Source organism: Macaca thibetana, chromosome 14, assembly GCF_024542745.1.
Source record: "Macaca thibetana thibetana isolate TM-01 chromosome 14, ASM2454274v1, whole genome shotgun sequence".
Classification (NCBI taxonomy): domain Eukaryota; kingdom Metazoa; phylum Chordata; class Mammalia; order Primates; family Cercopithecidae; genus Macaca; species Macaca thibetana.
In genome coordinates, this window is record NC_065591.1 from 47,325,093 (window position 1) to 47,337,741 (window position 12,649).

A 12,649-nucleotide genomic window follows, 5' to 3' on the forward strand; every position below is an offset into this window, starting at 1 on the left:
GCTCAGAAACCCCAGTCTGGTGCTCCTGGAAACACAGACCAGATGTGATCACCAGCTGTGTGATCTCTGATTCTCCCCACCACCCTGCCATGTGGGATTTTTCTGTCCTCATTTAAAGAGGAGAGATCAGAGACTCGCAGAGAATAAGTCACCTATCAAAAGGTGGGGGTCCTCAAATCCAGTTTTAAATCCAGTTCTTCTTGACTCTGAAGCCTGACCTCTCTCTACTGCCACACAAGTTCTGTACTGACATGGGAATAACATTAGGATCAAAACACCCCCAACTCATCCAGCCGGGGTTGTGGACCCGATCGTTACTGTATCATGGGCCTGACATTTTCTCTCAGATGGAGAAAGTCAGATACACAAGAGGTGGCTTGTGACACACTCGTGACTAGGACAGGAAAAAGAAGACCATGCTTTATGAATGAGAGGAAAATGTGACCTTCACTAGGTAAGTGTGAAAATGGCTGGGCCTGGTGGGTGAGAAATAACTCAGTGTATTAGTCATTGCAGACAGGACCACATTTTACATTTTATACTCACAGTGCCTATTTCCATGACCAGCACAGTGTGCTCTTCATAAACATTCGTTCAATGAAGGGATGCATGCACGAGCAGCTAATGGTACTGCTAGATTTGGATGAAATGGAAAATAAAAGATGAAAGCACAATGTAAGGTATTAGAACACAAATGTATAACTGATGAAGAAAATTTCATTTATCAGAATTCTATTTTTGGACAGCTCTATCTGTGTTGAGAAGAATTATTGATGAGTGCCCAAAACCTGAAATTGACAACTGATGTGCCTTTGAAATGAAGACTCAGTGTGCTTTGCTGAACACCTAGAAGCATTTTTGTACACAGTGTTTTTGGGTAGGGTGTGGGTCTCATCTGAATTACTCAACAATAGAACAGAGGAAAGAGTAAGTGCAGATGAGGTCTGAGTATAACTGACGGAGGTAACAGAAGTGTGGGAATATCTATGGGGGACTACTAAATGTTCTACTGGTGTACACAATGTAAACCTATTTCATTCTCTCCTTCGGGAGATCTCTGGTAGCATTTCTTTGTTGATGAAAACATTTATATGAGAGGTGTCCATGAGGGGAAATAGGCGACGTGTAGGGCTTGGAGTTAAAAAGAGACATATTCATGCAATTTCAACTGGAGAATGAGGATTAGGTCTAATCTGGGAGAATAATAGTAGCTGATTGACAGTTTATAAGGTATTGCTTCTTTTAATCATCTGAAGAGCCCAGGAGGTAAAAATTGGTATTATTCCTCTACTGCAGATAATGCAATTGAGTACAAAAGAGGGAATTATTTGTCCTGAGAGTTATATTTATGTAGTCCCAGCAGGGCTGAGGGGTTTTTTTTTTTTTTTTGAGACGGAGTCTGGCTCTGTAGTCCAGGCTGGAGTGCAGTAGCGTGATCTCGGCTCACTGCAAGCTCCGCCTGACTCACGATCCAGTAGCTGGGACTAGAGGCAGCCGCCACCACGCCCAGCTAATTTTTTGTATTTTTAGTGGAGATGGGGTTTCACCCAGGATGGTCACGACCTCATGATGTTCTTGGCCTCCCAAATGCTGGGATTATGAGCACTGTTACGATCCAGTTTTTTACCAGGGACCCAGCAACTATGTGTCAATTATACATGTTAGACGGGGTAAAGTCATTGATTCTCAAGTTAAATCCAAGTTATCAGTCAAAATTGTGGATCTGAAAAAAAAAAACTAACCTAAACAAACTCCAGGTAGAGAATGAGAAGCAAATTCAAAGAGGGAACAAAATAGAGATGAAGTGAACACCATTTAGGAATAAATTCAGTTTTTTTTTTTTCTTTGCCTATCAGAGGCCACATTTGCTTCTGGAATCCTAAGGATGCACATGGGCAGGAGCCTCTCCAGGTGGAAAGAAGACGCACCCTCCTCTGGGAGTACAGATGAAACATCAGGAGGGAATGCGTCCATCATGAGTTCTCTTAGAGAGACAAGATGCCACAGCTCTGAGTAGCTGAGAAAGGAAATGGGAGGAAAAGGAGAACCTCTGTTACCCACACTCAGGGCACTAAAGAGCTGTTTGTCCATCTATATTTATGGTATGATATGTTTGTCTTTCTCATGAAACCCAAAGCTCGATAAGGAGTAAGTCATGCCTATCTTTTTCACTGTGGTATCACCAACATTTAGCATGTGTTCCTTAAAGACCATCTATGGTATTATTCCTCATATAACATGAGATGAAGCCAAGACCTAGAGAATTAAAGGGTTTTCCTGAGTTCACAACATGAAGAGCAGGTCCAATACCAGCCCCTGGTCCCTGGAGCCCTGCATGAGACCAGTTCTGTTCTCTGCCCCATCATTTATTATTTCTGAGGAGTTCCTGAAAAATATTGATATGAGCACAGAATCAGAGACCGTCAGGGACTGAAGAGACTGCTAGGTTGCCCCAACATTCATTTTCCTCTGTGGTCATGTAACAATTCTGAGAATGCACAAGCAGCACAAGGACCCACATCCCAGTTTTCCTTGGTGCTGGATGACATTGCATGATCAGGTGCTGTTAAGTGGAAGAATCACAAAAGTGATAGAACCAAGTCCCAGCTCATGGGATTAATAGAAGGAGCAAAGCCTCATCCTTTTCCATAAGACTGGAATGCTGATGTTGCTGGGAACCAGGTAGGATCACAAGGATGAGGGCAACTCTCTAGGAACTGGAAGCAGCAATTTTTGGAATTCTGGTGTATGATGTGTTGGAGCTTCTAGCTCAGATCTCAAAGAGTGTCATTTTTGTGTATTCAGTATTCATGGGGGATTGTTTCCAGAACCCCAGCACAAACAAAAATCTGCAGATGCTCGATTTCCTTATATGTGGTATTTGTATATACTCTATGCACTTTCTCCCAGATACATTAAATCATTTAAAATTACTTAGAATAACTGACAAAATGCAAATGCTATGTAAATTCTTGTTACATTGTAGTTTTTCGGAAATAATGACAAGGAAAAACAAGTTTGTACCTGTTCAGTACATACACAATTCTGCCACACCTTTATTTTTGGAAAAGTTTCCTCCTGTGGTTTGTTGAATCTGTAGATTCAGAACTTAGTGACCCAGAGGCTCAACTATACTTTCTTGTTTAATATATTTCTACTTCGTGTCTTTATTAGAACAGCCAAACTTATATTCTAAACAAAATAAATATGTTCTCTTTTTAAAATTACATTTTATTTTCTATGCATTTTTGACAAATGCAAACATTTCTGCATAAAAGTGACAGTAGAGAAAGACATGCCAAACATTAAAGTAGTCTGATAGAGCTGAAATGAGACAGGAATCAATCAAATAAAGAAAGCCCCAGGAATTAGGAGGACACAAGAAGGTGAGAGGGATAGTCTCATTTGCCATGAGGATTTGCTTTCCATTCTTCTTTATCCTGTTTGACATCCCAAGAGAGTGGCTTCTATGTACCACATCAGTGGATTCTTATTATTTCTGGTTTCTGGTGGAATTGAGACACTGGGAGACACCGACAGGAGACTGGAAGACAGCAGGAGAGCACCTTGGGATTTCCATCTCCTGGCTCTCTGACTGTGTATTAGTTCCTTATTGCATTGCTAAAAAGAAATACCTGAGACTGGGAAATCTGTGAAGAAAATGGGTTTAACTGGCTCATAGCTCTCTACAGACTAGCAGCTTCCGCTTTAGGGGAAAGCTTCCAATCCTGCATAGCAGCTTCTGCTTCAGGGGAGGCCTCAGGAAGCTTCCAATCATGGTGAAAGGCAAAGGGGGAGCGAGGCATCTCGCATAGTGAGAGTAGGAGCAAGAGAGAGAGGGAGGAGTTGCTACACACTTTTAAGCATCTAGATTTCATGAGAACTCATCAGTATTACAACAACAATACCAAAAGGGGATGGTGTTAAAACATTCATGCAAAACCATCTCCATGATCTAATAAACATCTCCCACCAGGCCCTCCCTCCAACATTGGGAATTACGGTCAACATCAGATTTTGGTGGGAACATAGATCCAAACTATATCAACCTGTGTAGCTGTGTGTTAGCCATGCAGGGCTTCTCTACTTGCCTGCTCCTGCTCTCCCACCCTTATGGCTACAGCTATGGCTATGGCGACAATGGTAACTGCTCCTTCCCTGTCCCTTTCAGCCTAAGCGAGGAAGTAGTGCTCCCCTATGTATTGCTGCTTAGGGTGCTGACCCATGCATTGTCTCTTTCCCTTAACCCTGTGCATCTTTGTAAATACTTTCCTCATGAAACACTCCTTAATTGTTGGACCATCTATATCTTCCTTAGATCTTTCCAGATAGGCAAAGAAGAATAAATTTGAAAGGTAAGTAAAACAACAAAACTGGCTCTATAACAGTTCAACTCTGGGAAGAAGTGCCTGCATGTCCCCTTGCTTGTTAAAAGAATGTAAGAGGCAGCATTCTCGCCAGGAGAGCAGATTGAATGATTGGAATGAAGGAGGTGATATGGGGATAAATCAGAAGGGGGACCCCATTTGGAACTCACACAATTTGGGCTGGCAGCACTCAGTTTCCAAAAGGAAGCTTCATGTCTCCTGTCTTCTCCTGAAACAAGCTCATGACCTCCTGCATGTAGCACCAAGGTGGAAGCACAGGGACATGATCTTATAGCAAAAACCATAACTGACTATGGAAGAAGACAGTTCTTGGTACTTACCCTTATTGTCCCTTCTTTGTCCAGAGGTGAAGACTCCTCTTGTGCTAAAGGTGGAGAGCCTTTCTGGGATTCAGTAACTTCAGAGGACTTTTCTGTGTTGCTTAATTCAGGAGATGCCTACAGGAGCTGAAATGAAAGCTGGTGAGCAATCCAGGCTTATGAAGATGCTGGACAGACTTGTTATTTCCTGTATGAGGACTGTGGACAAATCAGAGGCCAGAGGTATTTGAGGCACAAATCCTAACTGAGATGATTCTTGGCCTCTGTCCCATATCCAATACATATCAGCCTCTCCCATCAGATCCCATCTTGTTCAATTTCCTGTAAGTAATTGCTGTCTTGATTTTAAAAATCAATTATGGGCCTAGGTATCACATTAAGCAATGTGAACTACCATTATGAGGTTTTATATCCAAATGAAAAAGCAGATCATAGGGTCATTCAAGGCTGACAATGGCCTGACACCATTTTTTGATGTTTTCTTTATTATAGTGGTGATATATTCATGTGTATACTTCCTTTCCAAATGCTAGAAAAGTGTATGCAAGGTGAAAATCTAGAGTCCCATTGTCCAGAGGCTACCACTTGCTACACTTTTCATTCTTACTTCTTTTATTATTATCAACTCTGAACAGTGAACTTTTTAAGTTTGGTGAAATTAAATCATTTATTATTATTAGTTTTATTTCAATGGGTTTTGGGGTAACAAGTGGTGTTTGCTTACATGGGTAAGTTCTTTAGTGGTAATTTCTGAGATTTTGGTGCACCCATCACCTAAGCAGTGTACACTATACCTAATGGGTAGTCTTTATCCCTTACCCCTCTTCCATCCTTCCCTGACAAGTCCCCAAAGTTCATTATATTATTCTATGCCTTTTCGTCCTCACAGCTTAGCCCCCACTTGTAAGTGAGAACATATGATGTTTGGTTTTCCATTCCTGAGTTACCCCACTTAGAATAAGGGTCTCCAATTCCATCTAGATTGCTGTGAATACCATTATTTTATTCCTTTTTATGGCTGAGTAGTATTCCATGGTATATAAATATATATATTTATACATATTTAATGGGATTGCTGGATCACATGGTTGATCTACTTTTAGTTCTTTACTAAATTTTCACACTGGTTTCCATAGTGATTGTGCTAGTTTATATTCCCAACCAGCAGTGTAAAAGTGTTCCATTATCACCACATACCCGCCAACATCTATTATTTTTAGATTTTTAAGTTATGACCATTCTTGCAGAAGTAAGGTGGTATCACATTATGGTTTTGATTTACATTTCCCTGATCATTAGTGATGTTAAGCATTATTTCCTCTTTATTGACAATTTATATATCTTCTTTTGAGAACTGTCTATTCATGTCCTTAGCCCACTTTTTCATGGGATTGTTTGCTTTCTTCTTGCTGATTTGTTTGAGTTCCTTGTAGATTCTGGATATTAGTCCTTTGTCAGATGCATAGTTTGTGAAGATTTTCTCTCACTCTGTGGGTTGTCTGTTTGCTCTGCTGATGATTGCTTTTGCTGTGCAAAAGCTTTTTAGTTTAATTAAGTCCCATCTATTTATTTTTGTTTTTGTTGCATTTACTTTTGGGTTCTTGGCCATGAAGTCTTTGCCTAAGCAAATGTCTAGAAGCATTTTTCTGATGTCATCTTCCAGAATTTTTATGGTTTTAGGTCTTATATTTAAGTCTTTGATCCATCTTGTGTCAATTTTTGTATAAAATGAGAGATGAGGATCCAGTTTCATTCTTCTACATGTGGCTTGCCAATTATCTCAGCACCATTTGTTAACCAGGGTGTCCTTTCCCCACTTTATGTTTTTGTTTGCTTTTGTCAAAGATCAGTTGGCTGTAAGTATTTGGCTTTATTTCTGGATTCTCTCTTCTTTTCCACTGGTCTAATAGTGCCTAGTTTTATGCCAGTGCCATGCTGTTTTGGTGATTATAGCCTTGCAATATAGTTTGAAGATGGCTAATGTGATGCCTCCAGATTTGTTCTTTTTGCTAAGTCTTGCTTTGGCTATGCAGTTGTTGTTGTTGTTGTTGTTGTTTTTTTATGTTTTTGTTTTTTTTATTGTTGTTCCATATGAATTTTAGAATTTTTTTTCTAGTTGTGTGAAGAATGATGATGATATTTTGGTGGGAAAATATTTGCATTGAACTTGTAGATTGCTTTTGACAGTATGGTCATTTTCACAATATTGATTCTACTGTAGATCCATGAGCATGGGATGTGTTTCCATTTGTTTGTGTCATCTATGATGTCGGCAGTGTTTTGCAGTTTTCCTTGTAGAGGTCTTTCTCCTCCTTGGGTAAGAATATTCTTAAGTATTTTTTTTACAGCTATTGTAAAAGTGTTTGAGTTCTTGATTTGATTCTCAGCTTGGTCACATTGTAAAAGTGTTTGAGTTCTTGATTTGATTCTCAGCTTGGTCACTGTTGGTGTATAGCAGTGCTACTGATTTGTGTACATTGAATTTGTATCCTGAAACTTCACTGAATTTAGGTATCAATTCTAGGAGCTTTCTGGATGAGTCTTTAGGGTTTTCTAGGTATACAATCATATCATCAGTGAACAGGGACAGTTTGACTTCCTCTTTATTGATTTGGGTGCCCTTGATTTCTTTCTCTTGTCTGATTACTCTGGCTAAAACTTCCACTATTATGTTGAATAGAAGTGGTGAAAGTGACATCCTTGTCTTGTTCCAGTTCTCAGGGACAATGTTTTCAACAGGATAATGTTTTCAACTTTTCCCCATTCAGTATAATGTTTGCTGTGGGTTTGTCATAGATGGCTTTTATTACTAAGGTATGTACCTTTTATGTCAATTTTGCTGAAGGTTTTAAATCATAAAGAAATGCTAGATTTTGTCCAGTGCTTTTTCAGCATCTATTGAGATGATCATGTGATTTTTGTTTTTAATTCTGTTTATGTGATGTATCACATTTATTGACTGGTGTATGCTAACCTATCCTGCATACCTGGCACGCACTTGACAATGGTGGATTATCTTCTTGATATGCTGTTGGATTGGGTTAGCTAGTATTTTGTTGGGGATTTCTGCAGGTATATTCATCAAGGGTACTGGTCTGTAGTTTTCTTTTTTATATGTCCTTCCCTAGTTTTGGTATTAAGGTGACATTGGCTTCATATAATGCTTCAGGCAGGATTCCCTCTTTCTCTATATTTTGGAATAGCTTCAGTATGATTGACACCAATTCTTCTTTGAATATCTGATAGAATTCAGCTGTGAATACATCTGATCCTGTACTTTTTGTTGGCAATTAAAAAAAATTTTTTATTTCAATCTCACTGCATTTTATTGGCTGTTCAGATTTTCTGTTTCTTCCTGGTTTAATCTAGGAGGTTTGCATATTTCCAGGAATTTATGCATAACCTCCAGGTTTTCTGGTTTGTGCATGTAAAGTTGATTGCAGTAGCCTTGAAGGATCTTTTGTATTTCTGTAGTATTGGTTGTAATATTTCTTGTTTCATTTCTAATTGAGCTTATTTGAATCTTCTCTGTTCTTTTCTTGGTTAACCTCGCTAATGATGTATCAATTTTGTTTATGTTTTCAAAGAACCAGCCTTTTGTTTCATTTTTCTTTTGTTTTGTTTGTGTGTTTCAGTTTCATTTAGTTCTGCTCTGATAGTTTTTATTATTTTTTTATTTTTATTTTCTTTTGCTGGATTTGGGTTTAGTTTGTTCTTGCTTCTCTAGTTCCTTGAGATGTGACCTTAGATTGTCTATTTGTGCCCTTTCAGACATTTTGATGTATGCATTTAATGCTATGAACTTTCCTCTTAGCACCACTTTTGCCGTATTCCAGAGGTTTTGATAGGTTGTGTCACTATTATCGTTCAGTTTATAGAATTTTTAAATTTCCATCTTGATTTCATTGTTGACCCAATAATAATTCAGGAGCAGGTTCTTTAATTTCCATGTATTTGCATGGTTTTGAAGGTTCCTTTTGGATTTGATTTCCAATTTTATTCCACTGTGCTCTGAGAGACTACTTGATATAATTTCAATTTTCTTAAATTTATTGAGACTTGTTTTGTGGCCTATAGTATGGTCTATCTTGGAGAATGCTCCATGTGCTGATGAATAGAATGTATATTCTGCAAATGTTGGGTAGAACCTTCTGTGAATATCGTTAAGTCCATTTGTTCTAGGGTATAGTTTAAATCCATGGTTTCTTTGTTGACTTTCTGAATTGATGGCCTGTCTAGTGCTGTCAGTGGAGTACTATTGAGGTTGCACGCTATTATTGTGTTGCCACCTATCTCATTTCTTAAGCCTACTGGTAACTGTTTTATAAACTTGTGAGCTCCAGTGTTAGGTGCATATATATTTAGGATTGTGATATTTTCCTGTTGGACTAGACCTTTTATTGTTATATAATATCTCTCTTTGTTTTTTCTCTTTGTTGTTGCATTAAAGTCCATTTTGTCTGATGCAAAAATAGCTCATCCTGCTCACTTCCAGTGTCCGTTTGAATGGACTATCCTTTTCCGCTCCTTTACTATAGGTTTCTGTAAGTCTTATGTGTTAGGCAAGTTTTCTGAAGAGAGCAGATAGTTGGTTGATGAATTCTTATCCATTCTGCCATCCTGTATCTTTTAAGTGGAGCATTTAGGCCATTTATATTCAGTGTTAGTATTGAGATGTGAGGTGCTATTCTATTCATCATGCTAGTTGTTGCCTAAATACCTTATTTTTAAATTCTGTTATCGTTTTATAGGTCCTGTGAGATTTAATGTCTAAGAAGGTTCTATTTTGGTGCATTTCAAGGTTTTATTTCAAGATTTAGAGCTCCTCTCAGCAGTTCTTATAGTGCTGGCTTGGTAGTGGCAAAATCTCTCAGCATTTGTTTGTCTGAAAAAGACTCTATCTTTCCTTCGTTTATGAAGCCTAGTTTCATCGGACACAATATTCCTGCCTGGTAATTGTTTTGTTTAAGGAAGTTAAAGATAGGGCCTCAATCCCTTCTAGTTTGTAGGGTTTCTGCTGAGAAATCTGTTGTTAATCTGATACCTTTTCCTTTATAGGTTACCTGATGCATTTGCCTCACAGCTCTTAAGGTTCTTTCCTTCATCATGACTTTTGATAACCTGATGAGTATATGCCTAGGTGATGATCTTTTTTGATGAATTTCGCGGGTGTTCTTTGAGTTTCTCATATTTGGGTATCTAGATCTCTAGCAAGCCCGGTGAACTTTTCCTTGATCATTCCCTCAAATACGTTTTCCAAACATTGAGATTTTTCTTCTTTCTCAGGAACACCGATTTTTCTTGTATTTGGTCATTTAACATATCTGGAACTCCAATTGTTCTCAAATTTGGTCGTTTAACATAATCCCAAATTTCTTGGAGGCTTTGTTTATTTTTTTAAATTCTTTTTTAATTGCCTTTGTCATACTGGGTTAATTTGAAAGCCTTGTTTCCCAGCTGTGAATTTCTTTCTTCTACTTGTTTGATTCTATTATTGAGATTTTTCCAGTGTATTTTGCATTTCTCTGTGTCCTTCATTTTCAGAAGTTGTAATTTTCTAAATTCATGCTGTCTATTTCTCTGAGGATTTTTTGGTCCATATCCTGTAATATTTAAAAATTTTATTTGAGTTGGTATTCACCTGTCTCTGGTGCCTCCTTGAGTAGTTTAATAATCCACCTACTGAATTCACTTTTTTTTTTTTTTTTTTTTTTTTTTTTTTTGCAATTCAGAGATCTTTTCTTGGTTTGGATCCATTGCTGATGAGCTACTATGATCTTTTGGGGGTGTTAAAGAACCTTGTTTTGTCATATTATCAGAATTGTTTTTCTGGTTCCTTTTCATTTGGATGGACTGTCAGAGGGAAGACCTGTGGCTCAAGGGCTGCTGTTCAGATTCTTTTGTCCCATGGGAGTACTCCCTTGATGTGGTGCTCTCTCCCTTCCCCTAGGTATGGGGCTTCCTGAGAGCCAGACTGCAGTGACTGTTATTTCTCTTTTGAGTCTAGCCAGCTAGGGGAGTTATTAGGCTCCTGGCCGGTACTGGGGAGTGTCTGCAAAGGGTCCTGTGATGTGATCCATGTTCAGAAGTAAATGATGGAGTTGGCGTTACTGTTAAGAGAGAGCAGAAAAATGGAAACTAGATGAACATGACAAAATAAAACATCAAAATCCAGGTGGATCCTGGAAAACAGGGCCCACTGAATGACGAAGGACAGCCCACAGAGGAGGAAGACCAGCACTGTGAGCAGGATGGTCACATACAGCCTGGTCAGTGGCATCTTCTGGGACCCGTAAAGGATCCCGACCAGCAGGACCAGGCTGGACCCACAGAGAACCACAGATAAAAACATCAGCAACATGACTGTGATGAAATCTGATTTTGACACCAAACAGAATCAGCACCACTAAGCAGGAAGTCATAGAACATCCACTCCAGGATGCTCCGCAGCAGGGACAGGGCCCAGAGCAGGACACACACAACTTCTGACAGGTGTGTGGGGTGGCGGCAGCGGTACCAGATGGTCCACAGGACGGACAGGCAGCGCTCTGTGCTGATGACGCTCAGCATGCTTAGGCCTGCAGAGTAGGAAAAGGTCATTCACAGGACTGACGATTTTGGAGATGGGATCGAGGATATTGATGAGGTGTAACTGGGAAAGTATAACGTGGCCGCTGAGGAGGAGGAAGTTGGTGGTGGCCAGGTTGAGGATGTAGATGGAGAAGGCGTTCCTGCGCATGTGGAAGCCCAGGAGCCAGAGTACAACCATGTTTCCTGTCAGCCCCACAAGGGAAATGATGCATGTCAACACCGTGAGGCTCAAGGTCTACTTATAGCAAGGAGTCTCCTCGGTTCCGTTGATTGGTGTCAGTTCTGTGTCCAAGGCTGGGATGGTTGGATCCATGCTCAGAAACCCTAGTCTGGTGCCCCTGGAAACAGAAACCAGATGTGATCACCAGCTGTATGATCTCTGATTCTCCCCACCACCCTGCCATGTGGTATTTTTACTGTCCTCATTTAAAGAGGAGAGATCAGAGACTCGCAGAGAATAAGTCACTTATCAAAAGGTGGGGGTCCTCAAATCCAGTTTGAAATCCAGTTCTTGCTGACTCTGAAGCCTGACCTCTCTCTACTGCCACACAAGTTCTGTGCTGACATGGGAATAACATTAGGATCAAAACACCCCCAACTCATCCGGCCAGGGCTGTGGACCCGATCATTACTGTATCCTGGGCCTGACATTTTCTCTCAGGTGGAGGAATTCAGATACACAAAGAGGTGGTTGTGACACCCTCATGACCAGTACTGCTCATCCATGGTCAGGAAAGAAGAACATGCATTATGAATCAGAGGAAAATGTGACCTTCGCTATGATAAGTGTGAAAATGGCTGGGCCTGGTGAGTGAGAAATAACTCAGTGTGTCAGTCATTGCAGACAGGACCACATTTTACATTTTATACCCCCAGTGCCTATTTCCATGAGCCGCACACTATGCTCTTCATAAATATTCATTCGATGGAGGGATGCATGCATGAGGAGCCTAATGGTAATGGTAGATTTAGATGAAGTGGAAAATAAAAATGAAAGCACAATATAAAACATTAAAACACACACATATAATTAGATGAAGAAAATTTCATTCATCAGAATGGACAGCTCTATCTGTGTTGAGAGAAGAATTATTGATGAGTGCCCAAAACCTGAAATTGACCACTGATGTGACTTTGAAATGAGGACCCAGTGTGGCTTTGCTGAACACCTAGAAGCATTTTTGTACACAATGTTTTGGGTCAGATGTGGGTCTCAGCTGAATTGCTCAGCAATAGAGCAGAGGAAAGAGTAAGTGAGGGTGAGGTCTGAGTGCCACTGAAGCAGGTAATTGAAGTGTGAGAATATCTATGAGGCACTACTAAGTGTTGCTGGGTATACACAATGTAAAC

General features: G+C 39.8%; 1 pseudogene; it reads right to left on the minus strand.

Annotated features, from left to right (window-relative positions):
• Nucleotides 1-10,775: 10,775 nt before the first annotated feature.
• LOC126934691 (mas-related G-protein coupled receptor member X3-like) lies at nt 10,776-11,612 on the minus strand (annotated as a pseudogene).
• Between the last annotated feature and the right edge of the window lie 1,037 nt (nt 11,613-12,649).